This window comes from Macrosteles quadrilineatus, unplaced genomic scaffold (genome assembly GCF_028750875.1).
Source record: "Macrosteles quadrilineatus isolate MER2022 unplaced genomic scaffold, UCM_ALF_1.0 Scaffold_9__3_contigs__length_116548681, whole genome shotgun sequence".
In the NCBI taxonomy this organism is placed as follows: Eukaryota; Metazoa; Arthropoda; class Insecta; order Hemiptera; family Cicadellidae; genus Macrosteles; species Macrosteles quadrilineatus.
Window position 1 is genome coordinate 25,417,697 of NW_026542602.1, and position 20,735 is coordinate 25,438,431.

At 31.3% G+C, this 20,735-nt stretch overlaps 1 protein-coding gene across 1 annotated transcript in view; it reads right to left on the reverse strand.

Annotated features, from left to right (window-relative positions):
- Positions 1-19,683, reverse strand: part of LOC129002759 (putative fatty acyl-CoA reductase CG5065) — a 72,521-nt gene extending 52,838 nt beyond the window's left edge. Inside the window, exon 1 of the mRNA XM_054430798.1 lies at positions 19,571-19,683. The gene's annotated coding sequence lies outside the window, so the exon portion shown is untranslated. The remainder of the gene's footprint in view (positions 1-19,570) is intronic.
- Between the last annotated feature and the right edge of the window lie 1,052 nt (positions 19,684-20,735).

Below are 20,735 nucleotides of genomic sequence, written 5' to 3' on the forward strand. Positions count from 1 at the left end.
ATTATATCCATAAACTTTGCCACCGACATAAACACAAACACAAAATTATAAAAAATACATTACCGGTACAACAATTTGTTTGTCGTACTAATCGTAATATACCAATAACAACTTACAGTTTGGGTCCAAATTTAAGTGCTACTACGTCGAGTCTAAAAATCATTGCTATATCTTAAACATCTTACAATAATGAATCTATAAAGATATATCATATGTAGTTTATTAATAAAAATGAAAATTTTAAATGTCATCACCAAGAACTTAAAATCGTTATTTTTAGTAAGTCACAAACCCTCGAGAACTTAGATCCTGTCTAACTTTAACAAAGAAGAACGCGACTTTTCAAGACTTGTCTTGGAGTAAGATTAATGTGGTCTTTAAAATTCAAATCGATAACTTGGAAATGCATTGCCAGGGTAATCTTAAGTTGTGAAACGGAATTCATTTTCAACTAGATGCATTTTAATTCAATCTGGTTCGTATGGATTTTATTAATAACTCATCGAGTAGAACAGTAGGCTGGAAATAACAAAGTTAAACTAGTAAGTTTTTTCAAAACTTTCTCTGGGTAACTCTTTTTTAAAACTGTAAAAACATCAACAAAATCATTAGATTAGTATAACATACTGCATGTAACAATCTCAATTAGAAATTATTAGAGTTTATCTGATTGAAAACTTAATTATGTTTATTGATATAATTTCAGACACATACGTTGCACTATAGCTAATAATTTTAATAATTCGACCCAGAAAACCCAATTTTTCAACAAATCTTCCTATAGGGAATTAGCTTTTACCGTATCTGGGATGGTAAGACCTAAGCCCGGTACCGATTCACTTTTTCATTTTGATGACCCCAGAGGCCAAAACACTATTCGTTCAATCTTTTTCGTGGTCTGAATTATGCAGAACATGAGACCATGACAATGTTTCACGCTTATCTAAGTCCGATTTACTAATCCATAGATAATTAAATATTTATTTTCATAATGTAACAGTTATAATTGTGTGTTTTTGATACTATTAACCTCAACTTTGAAACATATTAAATAAAAGGTACTCATCATTTTTCTTGGATTTTCATTTTTAGTTAGAGTAGAGTGGATAAGACATCAGTGGATCAAATAACCAGAATACAATAGCCCGACCAAAACAGATACAATGTTGTAAATTGCATTCAATTGGTTAAAAACACAAATTACAATGAATATAATTTTATTTGGGTTACTAAACTTAACTTTTCTAATTTTAAATAAATCAATTAGACTAAGCGAACTTGATTGATATTGCAATATATGCGTATTAGGTAGCAAGTATAATTTGTCGAGGTATATTACTCCACGCTCACAGTCAGAGACCTATAAAGCTTTAGATCCTGTCAAACACACTCTCTCCAGAGGTCTTTGACGATGCCTTGATTACAAACAGCTGATTATACAGAATGTCATTTACTTGATATACAGGATTGGTTTAATTTGGAACGTCGAGTGACTCAAACAACTTTGTTTACGTTTAAAGTAAAAGTAATTTACGAGAATCCTATTTGGGGACGAGGAAAATGTTAGTGATAAAAAGATGAAGGGATCGTTTATAGATTGTGCAAATATTGTAGAATTAAGAAGTTTTTAACACAATTTTTTTAATAAAATAGATTAAATCCGTTCGATGGATTTTAAAAGTATACTAGCCACTACCCGTGCCTTGCAACGGGGTCAAGATGCAGAAGAGACAAATTTTAGTTTCTTGAAAATAATGGCAAGCAGCTTGAGAACGCTAAAGAGAACAATTATTATTATCCCTAGTTCTGCTGTTTGTAGATAGACTTTTATGAATTTACTATCAGTATTAACTGGCTACATAAACATAAAACTGTAAAAAATCCATATATTCTGAACATTTTAATGCTATTGAACATCACAGAAAAAATTGTTTTGTTGAAACAGCTGTTACGATTCTTTAATTCCATTTAAATATAAGTATTCATAAGGTCAACATGGCGAAACTCCAGAGCCACTGAGGTGGAGCTGTTTGGACGGATCACAAAATTGATGGTGTATAAACATATAACATGAAATTCCATACCTATGTACCAAGTTTCGTGGCCATCGGTCCAGCGGTGTCTAAGATTATTACTGTCAAATATACAAACATACAAACAAACCCACACCTACTTTTACATGTATAGATTTATACATTATTTTAGGATCTATTGATTTGTTAAATAATTGGTTGTAAATACGAATATTTTATTTGCGCAAAATACCAAACAAGAGAAGTAATGCGCATACCAAAATACTTTCACGTGAAATGGAAAGAAAACTTTGTGGCATGTATTTTTCAAACATTTATTGAACATTGATAGGAATGGGATGAATGTTCATGACCACGAGCTTTAGTATTCATAACAGGTTTTGGGTATTTTACATTTGCGTTTTTATTTTATTCTATTTTTTAGAAAGAAATAAGTTTGGTAGCTAGTTTAAACTGAAAAATCTTCACATTTGCTTACATTTGCCCCTAAGCCATGGTAAAGAATAGTTTATACGTCTTGTCCGCATTATTTTGTACTTCCTAATGGTAAAATTTATGTATTATGTTATAACATTGTTAAGAAATACAATTTATGGCACAGAAACCATTGCACCAATGTAAATCTGCATATTATATAGGCCTAATATTAAAAAAAATTTTGTCAACTCTCTTCTTTTCAAAATAACCCCTGCATGATTCTCACTTCAAGGTTAGACACTCTACTGTATATAGTAGACAAAAAACATTTCAGGATCTTTAATACATACATTCTAGTAAACTACCTTTTTCATCTAGTAAATTAACGCAACCTTAAACCAGCGATTAAATTGTAGTTTTAGTTAGTTGTAGAATATACTTTGAAATAACTCATTGTGTTCATGCCTTCCCCGATAGGAAACTCGTTGGGGATCGGTTCACAAGAAGTCAGGAAATAATGTTTGCTTAAAAACAGTACAACCCCGTCGTAACATCGCTGTTATCAATAGCTATTAACCTTTTTTTCCTCTTGTACGTCTTTCAGGTACACATATTGTAAGATTTGAACGAGACTGGGCTGTTCTGATGGTTCTATAGCAATTATTATTAAATATCGAAACCAGTAATGACTTATTTGTGAACGCTGAACCAGTGATGGGAAGTCAAATATAGCTGAAGAGAATCTGTTAGGAAACAGGATGGGTCTCGGGCTAGGATAACTCCCTGCACCAAACCTATATCAAATCTATACATCTTGCATACATAACAAAACGTTGGAGTTGGTAAAATGGTAATTTGATAGGACAGCTTTAAATCAAAGATAATACCCATGCTTGACCCTAAATCAAGTCAGTTCAAAAGACAATAAATAAGATCAAGTTGCAATAGGATGTAATCCCATTAAATAACCTAATCACACAGAGATGCTGCAATTTACAACATGTAAACCGTAGATCAAAGCGTTCACTGCCAATGTCAATGATTGACGATCAAAGGAGAATTGACATCAACAGACGGAATGACTGATTGACTCAGTGAGCCGCTGTGGCAGTCAGTACATAACAGGTTGTCTGATGTGACTCGCGAACTTCAACTCCAATCACTCCTATCAAATCCAATCCAACATTCACATGTCAAAAGAGAGTTGATACGTAACGTTTAAGTTATTTTGCGTTTTCATACTATTAGCATTTTTAATGTTTTTTTAGGGTACACTTATAACCAAAAGAAAGTCCACTTATGGGTTTGACGAATGTAAGGCGTTTAAGTTGAGACTAATTTAACAAATTTTTATGCTTAATGAGAAAAATTAATTATGAAAGTAAAAATTAAATGATTAAAGGAACACCTCTAAGTATACAAATTAAATTTGTTTGATGTAATATAAAACTCAAACTATGAAGAATACATGCATTTTATAATTTATCAATTTTCCTGCTTTAAATCCGATATAGAAACTTTACACAATATCTGTATAATGTGTTATTTAACTGGATAGAAGTTTACAAAGGATTAATTTAATAGATACCAAAGATTTGCCAAATAAGTTAATAAAAATTATGTAAAACAGAGAGCATTTAATTTACACAGGGTGTTATTTACAGCAAATAATTCACGTATAAAATAAAATGAAAGAAATCATTCCTTTGACATACTTTAGTAGCAATAAAATTCTTTACAAGCGAGGCATAAATGAAAATATGTCTTCCAAAATGACAACGCAGTAAAATGAAATTCTTCGAGTTTAGAATGATGAATACTACTAATATCAGCAATAAAAAATGTTTATGGTTAACGAATTTACTTTTCTCCTCTCATTTATTTTCTTTATTGTGCGTTTTGCGTTTATAAGTCGTAAAGTTGAAATGAGAAAGATCAGTTTTATTCAGTTTCGGACATTTTAATATCGTAATGTCAATATAATGCGACCATAAATCATAGCTTTCTTCACTAATCGAAACACTGATTAACAATATAATGGAAATATTAATTATCACATTTCTTCTATCCGATACATTTCTCAGACGTACATATATGTATTAACTGTTGTTACTGTCTTGTAACCTTATGAAAGAGTTCTCCATTGCAGAATAAGTTCTTCTCACCTGAACGACCTTCATTTGTTTCCACATAAGCAAACCAAAATCTACAATTTTGGAGGCTTGAGATCCAAGTCCGACCTCTAAGGTAAACATTTCAAAAATATATAACCAGCTGGTTTGCGAGTTTGTAGCGAGAACAGTAAGCTTCCAAAACAAAACAAAACTTCTCCAGCCAAACCAACAGATTATTTAAACTGAGGCACATAAAAGGAATCACAATACATGTTGAACATTGATTACGTGTTACCGGTACTAATGCATTTATTAACATCGAAAATTCAAAACATTCCAAAATAAATAGTTAATATAAAACCTTCACTACTGTAAAAATATGTACAAACATTTTAAAGTAAGGTATTTATGTGACCTTGCCGGGATTTTATTTAATGGTGACATTTATTTCACTAACTTTCTTTATTAACTAAGTGAATATGATCTATCGATCAATGAGTAAATTATGTTAACAACCATTCACTCTAAATCACAATACTAAGCATATTATTAATTCTATTTTGGTTTATTTTAACTAGAATCTCCATGATAAATTGTTGAAATTCTCAACATTTCTGGTAATGATTTAATTTGTATTATATAAAGTTGGAAGTGTGATAAACTTACTTAGAGAAATGTATTACTAAGTTCCTCAAGTCAAGCACGTAGAATGGAGTTCAAGATGATTAAGAGAAGTTTATTCCACATTAGTTTACTAGTTTGCTTGTTAATAAACTTAACCTGCATTCTAGAACTATAAGCGCCCTCTTGAATTTGTAGTACCTAATACGTTTGTAGAGTTTGTTAAGTTAATGAAGAGAAATAATTAAAATAAACGGATCAATTAAATAGTAATATAACACTGCTGAAAACTTTTCCAAAACGATTTAGCTTCGTGTTAAGATTTTACTGTAAATATTAAAAAATAAATAATATTTAGTTAGGGTTTGTTGGATATTTTCACATCTGGGACAAAACCCTTGGAGAAAATATTATTATTCTGAGGTTTGAATGTTTGCATTCAATTACAATATTTTAATATACACAAACTAAACTAATACAATTTATTCAATTTTTTAGATTGAATTAAAACTTAAACCCTTATTTAAGAAAACGCAAGTGTCATACATGCTATATTTTCCCTTGAAAGTTACCAACTTACATTCTATAAACAGCTCCACTAAATTTAAAATTTAAAGTGCTAGCATATTTTGAGAATTTGTCTTAAGTACCCTGAAACGTAAAATGTGTGTTAAAAAAAATTATTTCTTTTAACAAACGCATTCGACTGTTCCACAACAGCTAAGGATAGCTATACAAAGTCGTCAGCATTTCAACGTACCTACGGATGGGGATCTCTGAAATTGCCTCCGTATCTGGAGTTTGCTTCATTCTTGACCAGAGAACCGACGGAGCACATTCCTAGTGGAAAGATTGTTGCTATAATCTTTTTACTCTGGTTTCTTGCAAGGACGTTGTCAATCTCTTGGTATGGGAACAGATTTCAATCTTAACTTCATTTTTCTATCTTAACTTAATTTTTATAATCTTTATGAACTAACGATTTAATTATTTAACGTTCCTCACAGTTTCACAATATCATACGTAGAGATGAGTATAGGTTTTGGCGGGGATTAGTACAAGATTATACGTATAAGAATAATATAATGGTTGAAAAATTAAATAACTTTTAGCCGATTTTTGAACAAAGTGAAGATTGATACCATTCTGAGTGATAAAGGTTTTAAAATAGGAGGGAATAAAATTAGTCTAAGCTATTTTATATTTATTGTATATTTCATAACTGGGGCGTAAAATGACTTGCTTCGTTGCCCGGCATCATTGGATCTTTGAATCTGAACTCCAGAAATGAATCGAAAGCTAGGGGGCGAAGCCCTAAAAGTTACTGTTTTAGTTACCACTCGTCTTTCCGCTAGAACATAATCTTTAAAATGTTTTAAAACAGTATAAACCAATTTAGTAAGACGGCCGAAATAGGAATGTTGCAGGAAACCACTTATTGTATTAAGTATATAGAGTTCATAGCTAGCGCTTTTCAATCTTGTAAGTATTCCCAAGAATCATTTACGTGCAGTTTCGGAATGCTGAATAGTCAACCCCTGAGGTTTTTATTAATTTAAAATAACTAAACTTCAAGACTATGAAATGCATGTATAAAATGCAGAACGTTCTCTGGTATACTGTATTTGAGTTTCAACTCATGGCATTGAAAAATACTGATATAAGCCAGTGTGAACACCTTGATCTCTTTTGTCAGTTATCATTTTTAGGACCCACCCTCTTAATATAGTAAAATCTAATTTTTTATCAACACAATTCTAGTACTACATAAATGCAGTATATTTAGAAAATTTCCTTTAATTTCCAACCATGATAATAAAATAATCCAGGTCTACGTTGTAAACAAAATTAAATAAATTATATGTCATTTCATTTTTAATAAATTTTACTAATAAAATATTTTGCAGACAGAGATAATTAATGTGTTTGGAAGAATTTCACATGAAGCGATTTTCAAAGGGAAAAGTGATAATCTAATGATCAGGTTTTCTGAATGAAAGATGAAAACCCAGTCGAACAGAAATTTTTTCGCCTGCTGGTGGCAAAGCATTGCTAAATCGAATTACTTCTAGTTGGCGGGTACAGAGTGAGCCTGTCAGTTTGAAATGCGTCCAACTGGAATGGAATTACAGACCAACAGACAAGCACACCGGTTGTAAGGTTTATTTGATTATCTTCACAGTAAACATAAATAAACAGTTTGATGAAGATATAATTTATTAACAACTGATGGTTTTGATATTTAGGGTTATCGGACGGAGCCGTTGTACATATTCAAACTTACTCAAGTCGGCTTTCCGCAGAAAAGTCTCGCGTATATATAAATAATTAAAATCGAAGTAAAACTACTATCTACGTGAAAGGAGTAAAATGTTAATTATAGTGTAGTATTTTAATTCAAGTTATATAATAAGAACTCCTCACGTCACCACTGCATGAATACATACTTACCGTTGCTACCTTCAACCCACAGTGCTACAGTGTAATTCAAAAGAACAAAAAATCATAAGTTTCAATAGTCCTTGATCTACGTAGACTAGGCACAACTTTAATTTTCAACCAGCTTCAGTAGGTGTTTCAAAACGTATACAAATGTAAACAAACAGCAGCTGGTGCCGCTAGTGGCCGGCCTCGGTTGTGTAACATCTGCTACAGTGAATGACCTCTACGGTTGGCCAAGGTCGTGCGGTGAACCAGTTCCCTCCGACCTTGACATTGGCCCAACTTGCGCCACCATTAATGCAACCAGTTTCCCAAATCCCGCTTTATAGACCAACTGGTCGTGGATGTGATATCTTGATGTCCGTTCAATGTTTGAATTCTTCGACATATCTTAAATTATACCTGAACAAATAGTAAAATTGTTAAGATATATTTAAAATTTAATAGAGTAATACTTTTAATCGATCAAAAATCTTTTGTTCGTTCTTATAAGGAAATAAAACTTATTTATATTTTATGCCTCGAAAATCGCAACAACAAAAAACAAACATTCTTAAACACCACCACACGCCCTCGTGGTACAACAATAGTAATTATAGCATTTATGTAGTATATTGTCAATGGTAATAGTTTTAAATATAATTAAATAAGTATAGATAACTGGGAATCTTCGAACTAATATATATAAAACTCGTATGTTAGAAATAAATAACGTTTAACTGATCAATAAACTGACAAAGATACCAAGCTAAACCAAAAAAATATCTACTATATAGCCTATCTAAGATTTAAATACCTTATTTATCTATATTATTAATTCTACTTCAACTATAAATAATCATTTTCTAATAATAAAATACATGATGAATTAAAAAAAAGTTGCAAGTTTTCAAAAGCGTGAGTTAGTCAATTATATTATTTACAAATAAATTAATATTGATATTTGTGTTATTGAATTGTAAATTATCCTAATAGAGATAGCAATTATTATCAAGTGTGACTGTTTAATTTCTTATCACGTAGGACAACGTCAATAAATTAGTTGGTCTCTTATTACTATATCACAATCATAGATAATGAATTTCTCCAAGGGAGCGTGTGGATTTGTGTGGATAAAAAAAGAACTAGTAATTTTAATTGTAATTATTAAATCGAAAATTGATCGTACAAACATCACTAGCGCACTTGAAATGCTCGCAAGTTTCACAGAATGAATTCTTAAAAACATTTTTGCATATTTTTTAGTTAGCTACAGAAGAACGTTCCATTTACGTGTGTATCTGTATAGCCTTGTTTTTTTGCTATTCCTAAAAAAGCTATTTTAGCTAGACAGATGACAACGAAAAAATCATACCTCGCTTATTTTTCACAATAATTCTGAAAGTAATAAAACCCCTTGCACAAATATTGCACGTTTTTCCATCCTGTGACATCATTGCTACTTGCACGTATGGCAAGGGATGAGGGTTAACGATAACTTATGTCAATATAGGGGTTTGTATGAAAAGGGCCCCCGACGATATCATGTTAATGGCAACACTAGCCATTAAAGTTTATAGCGCCATTGTAGTCTCGTTGTTTATAACCCTCCCTCAACCACTTCTCCAGCCTCAACATAGGGAAGTTTATCACCCAATTTAAAGCACAAGTACACTCAATGATGTTTTATTGTTTTCATAAGTTTCTGAATATTTTAGTTTATAATAAGATTCATTAATGTAGGTAAAGATATGAGATATAAGATTTTGGGTGAATCGACAGTGCTATCTAAGGTCTTTTCTGTAGACCCTGTATAGCCTATATATTAAATTTATGTTTGATTACAGTTTTTCCTAGTGTATGAAAAAGCTATGTTAACTTTTTATGCTGAACCCTGTAACTTAGTTGCCGAGTGGTTATAGGGGAAATATTTAGCCGTTACGAGTTTTATGACCACCTAAATATACCTAAACCACCACCATCATGAGAGCGGATTTTAAGAGTCAGTTTCGCAGGGTTGCTAAACCACCACTCGGGTTCCACCAGTAGCGAGGGGGTTTCGGAAATATTCTTCCCTACAGTTTCCCACAATGAGATAGGGTGGACTCAGAATCAGTATTTGCCTTTAGTGCGAGCAACAAACTGTAGTTTCGGACAGGACCCCGTTTAAGAGAATATTTGTTAGCATTTGATTCCTTCGTGTGATAGCAATATCATGTTTATTTATCATCGAAAAGCTAATTACTATAATTATCGCATTTTTTGCAGCATCTTAAAACGTTAGTTTTTTAGGTATGTTTAGAGGTATTTCAAAACCCCTTTACTGATGTAAAAACATCTTTATTTTCAAACTTAAAAAGCTAAAGGAGGCCAAAGCCAAACCGTTGTCATTAACAGATTGTAATGGCCATGAAAGAAGCAGGTGAGCATCACAAGCCGAACATCTATCATCCTGTCCTTATCTCTACTGAAATTAATGATTTTGTGTCAAAACTTTTATAAAGTTTCTGTCTAATTTATAAAGTGTTAGGCTTACAGAAAGTTTAATTAAATACCGTTACTAATATACATTAGAGGACGAACGATTTTTCTATCCACACTAAATCAAGCAATTATAATTACAATAAATTGAATCTTTTGAGTCGTGTGGAATCAATTATTGCGTTTACACACAAAAATACGCATGGCCTATAGGTCTTAAACATACAACAATATCAACCAAGGTAAACATAATCTCGTACCTAATTCTGACTATTAATTATTATTAGTTTTGTTGACATATGTATCAAATACTTGTGTTTAGGATAATAACAAAGTTGCACATAGCTGGTGTGTCCTACCGGCTTATTTCCCTTTCCGCTGTTTGGTCTAACTAAATTACAGTATACAGTACTGGAAAATATCCTATCCATCGTTTTAGTAAATTCAAAACAACTGTTTAAAAAAATTTCTATTCTTTTACCCGACTCAAATGTCTAAATAAGGTCAAATAAGTTAATTTTTTCTTGTTATCTACATCGTTGCCAACTTTTCAGGGAGAAATTTGCAGTGTATTTAATTGTTTTTAGAGCGAGCTTTCCAAAACCAACATGTTTTGTGGGTGTGCCGGGAATCGAACACGTTCCTCCTTTACTCAACTTTGAGTTATGTATCTAAATGATTGCAGAGGTTTAGCTTTCTGGTATTTTCTTGGTAGCAAGTAAGTAGGTGAGTATACTCGTACAATAGCTTTGGCCATGAATGGAACTAGATATTCTGTTAAGTTGAAGTCAATGTTTTTTAAATATAACAATGTTGTTTGCTATAAGAGAAATCACTAAAGCTTCATACTAGGGTGGATCAAATAAGTAGTAGGACTTATATTCTTTTTAATTTGTTGGATATCCCGATTTACTCTTGATAAGTTCTTCTAATTATACGTAAGAAATGCACTTTCACTGGCGTGAGTTCACTCTTTACATCGATGCAGCGAAGTGTTACACATTAGTTCCTGTCCAAGCAACTACCTGAAATGTGGTCCTATGGTAAATATAACACCTTTTAATATCATATCAGTGACAGTTTGAAGAAAGAATATTTATCCGAAAAACTGTTCATAGGTGAAGAATTCTATAAACAGATATTTGGAATTCAATAAATGACTATAGTAAACATTACTAAATAATGAGGCAAAAAAGAATCGCACAAAATTGGGCTTGGACTTTTGTTATTTTATTTATTTGGTTAGGTCATGTTTTAATAGCTTAAATTTTTTTTAATTTTACATTTCCACTAAACCAGTGAACACAGGAAAATGTTTGAATCGTGTTCTGTACTCTAGATCTCTTGGAGTAGGCCGCGTATTTTGACATTTTTGCCCTACAAACACAATTCCAGAGAGGAATTCAGACATAAAACAGGAAGACAGAAATTGAGATAAGACTAGTTTTGGATTTTAAAACTCTGAAACGCAAACAAACCTAATCACTTTAAAAATTGCATAGAAGAACTGTAATTATATTCTATTCTATCCATATGGATTAAGTTAACCTAATGATCATTTAAAACATCTCTAATCCGCTTTGCTTTGAACCCGTGTTATATTGCATGATTACTATTGAAATAATCATGTAGTCGATGTAATACTAACTATATCACCGACATTGCACATTCATTTATAAAATGAGAAGCTTTTGACACATTATACACAGTGGTAGAGTTTGAGGTCACTGAAATTCCTGGAAATTTCCCAAAGGGTGTTTAAAGGCAATTTAATCGTAGTTTTCCTGATTACTCTCCGATTGGTCGACAGGTGGTTTGCAGTAACGCTTGTTTTAGTGTTACTGATATACATAAATAAACAAATTTTATTGCTTTACCTATATTTTATCGATAAAGTGGTTTTACTATTTCGTTTGAAATTTATTAACGAAATAAATAATCTTATATTTTATGATTAGAGGCTAAATTCATACATCACGTTAACGAAATAATTTTGGTATGAATATTTAAAAATTTTAAACAACCAATACAAAGTTAATAATTTTTTATATATTATCTTTAAATCTATTACAAGTTTATTCACTAGTTAGATCGATTTTATACCATATTTTTTTGGAAATTGCAAAATAATAATATTAAAACTAAATAGTAACAACTATTTAAAAGGCTTGGATTTATTTGATGACAAAAAGAGGTGCCTCATCTACGTATGTGGTTCCAATATTCAACAGCAAAATGTTGCTGATTAGTTTAGTTACAAACTCAACTTTGTAAAAGTTTGAAAAAGGAAAAAATCTACATGAAATGGAAGAAAATATTATCTTGACACAGTAAATCTGCAGACTAAGCGAATTTCAATTTGTTGGATAAAATGAAACATTTATAAAAATTTGTAAGATTTATTCTTTATTGAAATAATATTAATTTTAAGAGTACCGAGGTTTGCTGCTACAGGGAGAGAAAACAATGTGTGCCATGATAATAGTATGGTATAAAATAAGTCAATTAGGTGAATAAAGTAAAACAGTTAACGTTTCTTTTCTTCATGAAGAAGTTAACGTTTTCTTCATAAAATAAAATGGTAATTTTAAATGTGTAGTTTTTTAGTTTTCCCCGTAACCTTTGACCGTATACAACAACGCTCAAATATAAACAATTATTTTTCCAAGCCTACGTTTTAAATATTACATTGATGGGTGTAGTAAAAGTTTAACGTTTTAATTGTTAAAGTAAAAAAAAAACCAATATTTGAACAATGTCAAAACCAAAGCAACAGGGTGGGGACATCAAAATAATGCTGTGCCACCTATCTAATGAAAATAAATTGCTTATTCCCCATAGTGGATATGCTCTAAAAAAAAAAAAAAAACAACTTAACACAATAAATAAATAAAACGCCATCATAGTCACCGAACGGTCCCGGCAACAGAAGACTCATTGGAACGGCAATTAACTTGCTATGCTGCATAGTTTTATAATATTAGATTTTAAGTCCATGGGGTTGATGGGTGATAAATATGTATACCTAATAATCTTGTTCTGGGGGTTGTTGTGTTGCTAACAAAGTTAAATTATAATAGAACTACGCATTATTCATGCTCGGGGCGGCTTTGCGGTACCCGGGACAGTCCGCGAGTTTTGGAGGGAATTTCATCAAGTTCCCGCCTTAATGTTACAGAAGACGAATATTTACAAGTTTAATGTGCAATACACTTCCAAGTGCGGAGGGACTTGCAATATTTCTTTTTATCGTTCACAAGTGATACAAGTCAAATTCATGCTTACACCTAAAATGAACTCTCCTTATTTTCTCCTTGATTTTCTATTAGACCAATATTTGATCTAAAACCAAAGCAACTTTTAAGGGGTTTAAGGGTCTATTTGACCTTAAAGCAATTATTAATTTTTATACAGGGATTTTCTCAACTCTGATCAACAATGGATAAGTGATTTCGAAAGGAAAATATTTTGATTTCCTAAGGAAAAAACTTTCAAAATATATTATTTGGAAAGATACACAAACATAAGAAACACATAAGATTGTATTTGAAATTTCCATTTATTTTAATATTATTTGAAATTATTTAGCTTATAAAATAACAATTAAGAGATTAAGTGAAAATAACTACCAAATGCAATTTTATTTTAAGGTAATCCTGATTTCGAACCAATTTTTAGATTAGTTAGATCTTAAAAAGATTTGTTTCAATACTTCAAAGCACAAAAAATAAATTATTGTGATGTTTGATCAGTCATAAAATACAAATATACTAACTGCATATATGGTGAGAATATATTTCGGCACTTGTTAACCAAAACTAGATATCCATCAACTTGATTAAAGAACCCCAAATACATGTAAATGACTCATATTATATAATTTTACGTTGAATTCATATTTAAACCTTCCGTGTATAATATTTCTAACTTTACCGTAAACTAAAGCAAACCTTTATGTAGATTTCAATTGTTGTGGAAAGAAGGAGTTTAATCATTGGAGGTTGTCTGTAAGTTGACATTCTACCTCCCCAGACCTGATTACCCAGCCTGCCAGGCAAACAGGCCAACTGAGTTGCCAGATCAGGCAATGCAGGCTGTAAAGAGGACATGTCTTTTATTTTCCTCTTATTTCCTCAGGGAAATATACTTCTCCGGTCCGAATGTAGATTTTTTATAACGATGAAATTGTTGACTGTGTTCATGTTACATTTTGCATACTTGCAAAAAAGATGAGTCTAAAAATGAAAGTTGAGCATTGCGAATTAACCTTGTAAAACTACTTAATAGATCAATAATAAACTTTGTATTGGTAGTTTCGTTGCTTGCTCAGTAAATAACCTTCATCTATAAGTTAAATTAACATGTTTGTTTCATTTGTTTTCACCTTATAAATACTTGGCAGGTATAAATGTATTACAAAGCTTAAACTTACGAAGTTTAAGTATTAAAGGAAATTTAGGTAAACATTATAGGCCTACTTAAAAATTCAGGTAGCCAATAAACTTCATTTTTTAACTACACTTGGAAATTTAATGTCTAATATGACCCGTTCAATACGCAAAATACTTAATAAGCACTTAATAATTTTGAATGTTTGCATTATTCGTGTAAAAATAAGAAAAACAAGGGTTTATTTACTTTTGCAACAAATAAAATTTTTTTCGCATGACAAATAACAGTTCTAAAAGTAAATACAATTTTAAGCACCCACCAATTTTAAGTAAATCGTGACTGTTTGGTTGTTAAGACTATTTTTGAAATGTTTCTCTAGTTATGTACTGATGGATTACAATATTTTCTACAATATAAAATTGCTCACTATATGAAGTTTGTGTGCTATGTCCATTCGCTTAAAAATTTTTATAAGTAATATGTCATAAGTAGGATTATGCAAAATGTCCCAGATTATTTTCATTTTTATCTATTTCATTGAAATGCGGTTTTAATTCGGTTGTATACACGTTTTGCCACTACACTCCTCTGCTAACAAACCCTCCACTGCTCTAGACTCTGGAGGGATATTAGTGGCTTCAACTTGTACTAGTGGACTAATTGTCTCGGCTAATGGGACTCCGTAGTAACGTCCAACAACACTAGTAAAATACCAGAAGCCACTAGAGGACACTAAAGACAATCATTAGTGGTGATCTCAATTAGTACTCCATTATTTAAAGTTATTAATTGACATACTCGCCACACACATAAACACACTTAGTATCGTCCTCGATGGATGAAAGATTAATAACAAGATATGCTATCCTCGATAATGGCATTTATATTAGTCGCTGACAAAGAAAATAACCAACCGTAATGCGTCGTAAGAAGGTAAACTTACTCTTAACTATACAACTTTAAATTCATACAAATTAACAACATTTTTTGGAAGAGTTTATATGCTGTATATTTTGTTTACAAGTGTTTAATTATTACGTTATTACTCATGATTAGAAACAATATACGGTGGTGAAAATCAAGTGTGTTTTAAAATATCCATAATGCCATATTTTAGATATTTATCTATTTTTTGACCAGTCGAAAAACAAATTTACTTGTTGTATTTAGTAGATGAAATATTCTTGTTTGCTCATTTCAGATGTCATGGTAGTGTAAATATCAGTACACAACCACTGCAGGTTTTGAAATATACAGTATAATGTCATGGAAACCTATCAATATTTACTTCCGATTCTACTTTTAAAGCCTCACCTCAGAATAACTTAAAATGCCCAAAGGAATGTAAGATCAGGATTAGGACATAAAATTTCTTAGACTAGGACATACGATTTAGTAGTGCAAGATGCATTTGAATGAGATTACTTTGTAAATAAAAATATACATGGTACATTTGTGCTCATTCAAGACATGTCAATGCTATAATTGATGGATATATCAGATATAAAACTTGTAAACTGGAATTTGAAAATCTTGAAGCTTTAAGAAATTAGTACTTTAATATATTTACTAATATTCATTAGAAAGCATTATTTGCGTGTAATAAACATAGTATCTCACTTAAAATTAAAGTTAAAATGTTCCACCAGTAACATTCTTTAATTGGACGAGTACATTTGTGCATGAAATCTCCATAACCGATTGATTGACATTCTTCTTGCGCCATTATATGACTTGTGGCAACACAGGATGAGACTATGGTTCCGGTGAAGGGATAACATAACACATCATTGGGACATTTCTCTTGTTTCACTGGTTGATGGTATATTGGCATATTGTACGTTAACTAACACACTCAAACAATTGATTTGTTCATTGTGCATTAAAAATACTAGTAACCATATTTTGACAGTAAAGGAAATGGTTTTGAGGTAATATTCTTCGTATAATTGATATAAATGTTTATAAATAAATCTGATGTAATGGTAAGCCTGTGTGTTGTTATTAGCCTTGAAGACATGAACCACTATTTCATTGCATTTAAAATATCTCATTCATCAATATATACAAAATTATTTGGAAATAAGTTGCCAAACATGACAATAAAAAAACTGAGTGTACTTATAAAGAATGGACCGTTGATTTTTATATATTGAAATTTTGAAATTAAGGTTAGATTTAATTTAAGGTGACCAATTTTACTATAATTCAATCATACTGCTTTTATTCTTTATATTGTTAGTATTTTATGCATTTTGCATGAAAGTCTCAGAGTTACTTTTTAATATTCTTATTGTAAATACTAATATATGTGAACAAGGAGTGTTTGTATGAAAATTTGTAGTTTCATAATGATTGAAATGCACTTAGACTTAGATAAATTAAAGAATATCAATACTGTACCTCCTTTTTAGAAAATATTCCCAGAGAACACTTAATTTCTTATTTTTAGAGCCCCTGTGATTAATCAAGTAAAATTATCAGATCTTAGTAACATTGTGATAAAACATTCAATGCTCTTTAAGAATAATTTTTAAATAATAAAAATGTATAAAATATTATGACCTGACTGACTCAGACTAAGGGACTAAGGGTTAAAAAAATAGCTTTGCAATAATGAAATTTTACAATTGAGCACTGCTTTATGTTGCTTAAAATAATAATAATAATAAAATGCCTTTATTTAAAGCGGTCTTCAGTCAAAACTGGTTTTTAAGACAACTCAAGTCACAATACATTTACACAATAATTACAAACGGTACAAACAGTAGGCGAAACTAAACTAACTTTAATCTGGCCTTAAAAGAATTACATGACAGACTTTTCATATTTCTTGGAAGGGTATTGTATTCCTGGGGTCCAAAGTATGAGAACCCCTTTTTTCCTGTCTCACGCCGCACTCTCGGCATTTCAAGCAAGCCGTCCTGTCTAGTACAGTGTTTCCTAACCGATGTTCGAGGCACAAGTTTCCTTTTCAAATAGGGAGGCAAATTAGAAGACAGTGTCTTATGAACAATCAAAACAGTTTGTAGAAAACATTGTTTTTCCAAAGAGAGCACCTTAGCCTGTTTGCGATAGGCAGATATGATCAAACTTCCTCAGATTGAAGACAAACCTTAGGGCTCGGTTTTGCAACCTCGCAAGAAGAACTCTACAGTCAAAAGTAAGACTACGAAGTTATCTTCGTGAAGTTAGGGTCGTATGAACAATAATTGTCATATTGTAGCAAGTCGCTTTGGTTATTAAAACACTTGTTCTTTTTTTACCGGTAGTAAATATTCTTTGTTGAAAAATAATGTATATGTTGATAGTAAGTATCACTTAAGAATATTGTTATGGGGACTAAACTAACGTACGAATGAAAGGTGACTGTGGAGTAATCGAGATGCGTACCTTAGCTGTGTTGCTAACTAAGATCAGTCCGAACTGTGTATGGACTTTTTTAATAGTTGATCAAGATCAAGGACAGCTGGGTCTAGTTTTGAGCTATGTATCTTCCAGAGTTTCATAATATTGTACCGGTACATATGAATAACAATAGCTGCTTAGCTGTTTTATAGTAGTTATTCTCAAAAATAATTTACTAACTAATTTTACCAACTAATTTTAACTAATATAACTAAATTTTTAACAAATTTTTAACTAACTAATTTTTAATTAATTTTTTAACTAATTTTAATTAATTTACTAAATAGTTTAAATAATTTACTAGCTTGGTGATTTGACGACGTCATTAAGATGAGTGTGTTTTCTGCCTCGAAGTGGGTTATGGCTCGTAAATTGATTTGGTTTTTACTTCAATTGACAAAGATCGTAAAAGTGAGCTTGATTGGTGATTACCGATACTTCTACTCTGTCGGCTGCAGAGAATGAGACCAATCCTCAGCTGTTTACCTTGTCACACCTCTTAATAACCACTCTACTGAACGACAGAAATAGGATAATTGGTGGTTTCGAAACACTTGGTTTTGGCATTGCGATATTAGTTTTGGTACACGTGAGATATCTACCTTCGGGCTTCAGGCCTGCAAAATAATACTTTTATTTGGAGTCATTAAGATGCATTTGTTTCATTCTGTAGTTTTGAGCTTTAAAATCTATCACAAGTTTTACCCAACGAACTATAGTTCGTTGGTTTTACCTACCTGACAACACGTTCATTGGGGGAGATAACCCAATTGTAAAGGTCTCATTTTACATAATCAAAAACAATTCATTGATTGCAAATAACCCGTACTGACAAATAAAAAAATAACTAAGAAAGAAGACAGTTGACAAAGAAAAACAATATACATTTAACAATATATATTGTTATACATAACAATATACACAATTAGTTTTAAAATGTTAAAAAGTTCACGACCCAGCATTATTATTAGCAATGTAATTAGATGATTTCCATACAATTATTATTGTATTGGTGACATAATGTAGCTTATTTGTTTTACATATAGGCAGTTTTTTTTTTAATTTTCAATTACAAATTTGTTAATGGCTGTACAGGTTTAAACTGTATGAAATGGACATGCCTTGCTATAGTAGTTAAAATAATGCTCATATCAGGTATCGACCGTAAACTTAGATGTTGTTAAATAGGAATTCAATAAAATATATCAAATGTCATAAACTTCGTCTTGTTTCTAAGAAATATTGGTTTTATCGTTCGCTTGTTGAATGAGACGTAGAACTTGTCGAATACGTCATAAATTAATTGTTTTGAAAATATCTATCCTATCGGATTTCCCTTTTTAAAGCATGTTTTATAAACCTATTTAAGATAAAAATATTTTGAAAATATTTAGTTCTTGCTCAGCTTGTTTTATATTTAGAAAAATAACGATTAAGTACACCTTTTTATTAAAAACATATAATGGTATTGAAATTAGAAACAGATTTAATGTGTCGTTTCTTTAAACCTTTAAATATTTTAATCCATATACTGTGACAAATTCAATATTTGAAATGGTTTATTACTGTAAAATAAAATAACACATCATTCTTCGTAAATTGTAATTTAAAATTAAAACCATTATACAGTTTGAATTTCAAAAAACATTTTAATTAGTATTTGTATTGCTAGGTTTTACTCACCGGTAATAATGTTTCAGCTAGAAACGAACTACAAAACAGATACTGAAAGTAAACAATATTGCGCGAAAGTTGACGTTTCGGGAATGTTGCTGGCAACTTGCTCAGGCCAGGCGAGCGCACTGACTGCGAGATTCTGTTGACATCGAGAATGGAAGGGCAAACAGGCGTGCATCCCCTCCAATGACACAGCATTGCTGAAATTGATTTTATGGTGATTATAATTAGTTTGATTTACAAGAAGCTAATTTATAATCAAGGAAAATGTGTCTATATTCTTGTTCCGGCATACTGCAAGTTAAAGAGCGTGTTCAAATACATAACTTGCCGGGCTAAGTACACATAACATCAAAAGTAAACAGCTGCAGACAATACGAATCTCCATTTACCTGCCTAGGTACTAAAGTACTCCTTTAAATTTGGCAGACTTATTTCGTGTTAAAACGACATTAGTTTTTAAGAGGACTGAGGTTTTCTGCAACAGAAGACTACACACAGACAGACAGACAGAGGTTTTCTCCATAAGAATAACGTGGCAATTTTTTCCATAACCCTAACGCATGCAACAACGCTTCAATATACTTTTTTTGGTATTTAAGCTCTAAAGAATAGTTTGAAACGAATCGCATAATGTTTTGAGGGCAAGAAATGGAAACCCCCAATTTTACCCCATAAAGTTCACCATGTCACAGCCTTAGGAAAACTCATTTTGCCATGAAACCACTACCTCATATTTTTATCGAAATAATAAATTTTGACTTTAGTCTCATGTTTTGATAAGAAGGCTACGAAATATCATCAAAATTTTAAACAACAATACCATAAAACATGCTTGTAAGCAATTCACTTGCTTATTAAAAAAATTAAAAAATACAGTTCAAAAGAAAAACATTATGTTGAATACACAGAGCAAAGACTTGTCATTTAGATTATCGTGAAAAGACATTATTATCTGAAGACAAAAATTGTGAAGAGACATTATTATCTGAAGACAATTATTGTGAAGAGACATTATTATCTGAAGACAATTATTGTGAAGACAGGGACTTCTTACCTCTCATGCTAGACTTATCTTTGTGTTATTGATATCTATACCCGCAGTTTGTGCTAGGCACAGAATCGTCTGGTCCCGGCAATATCACATAGGCAAAAGCCAATATACTTAACC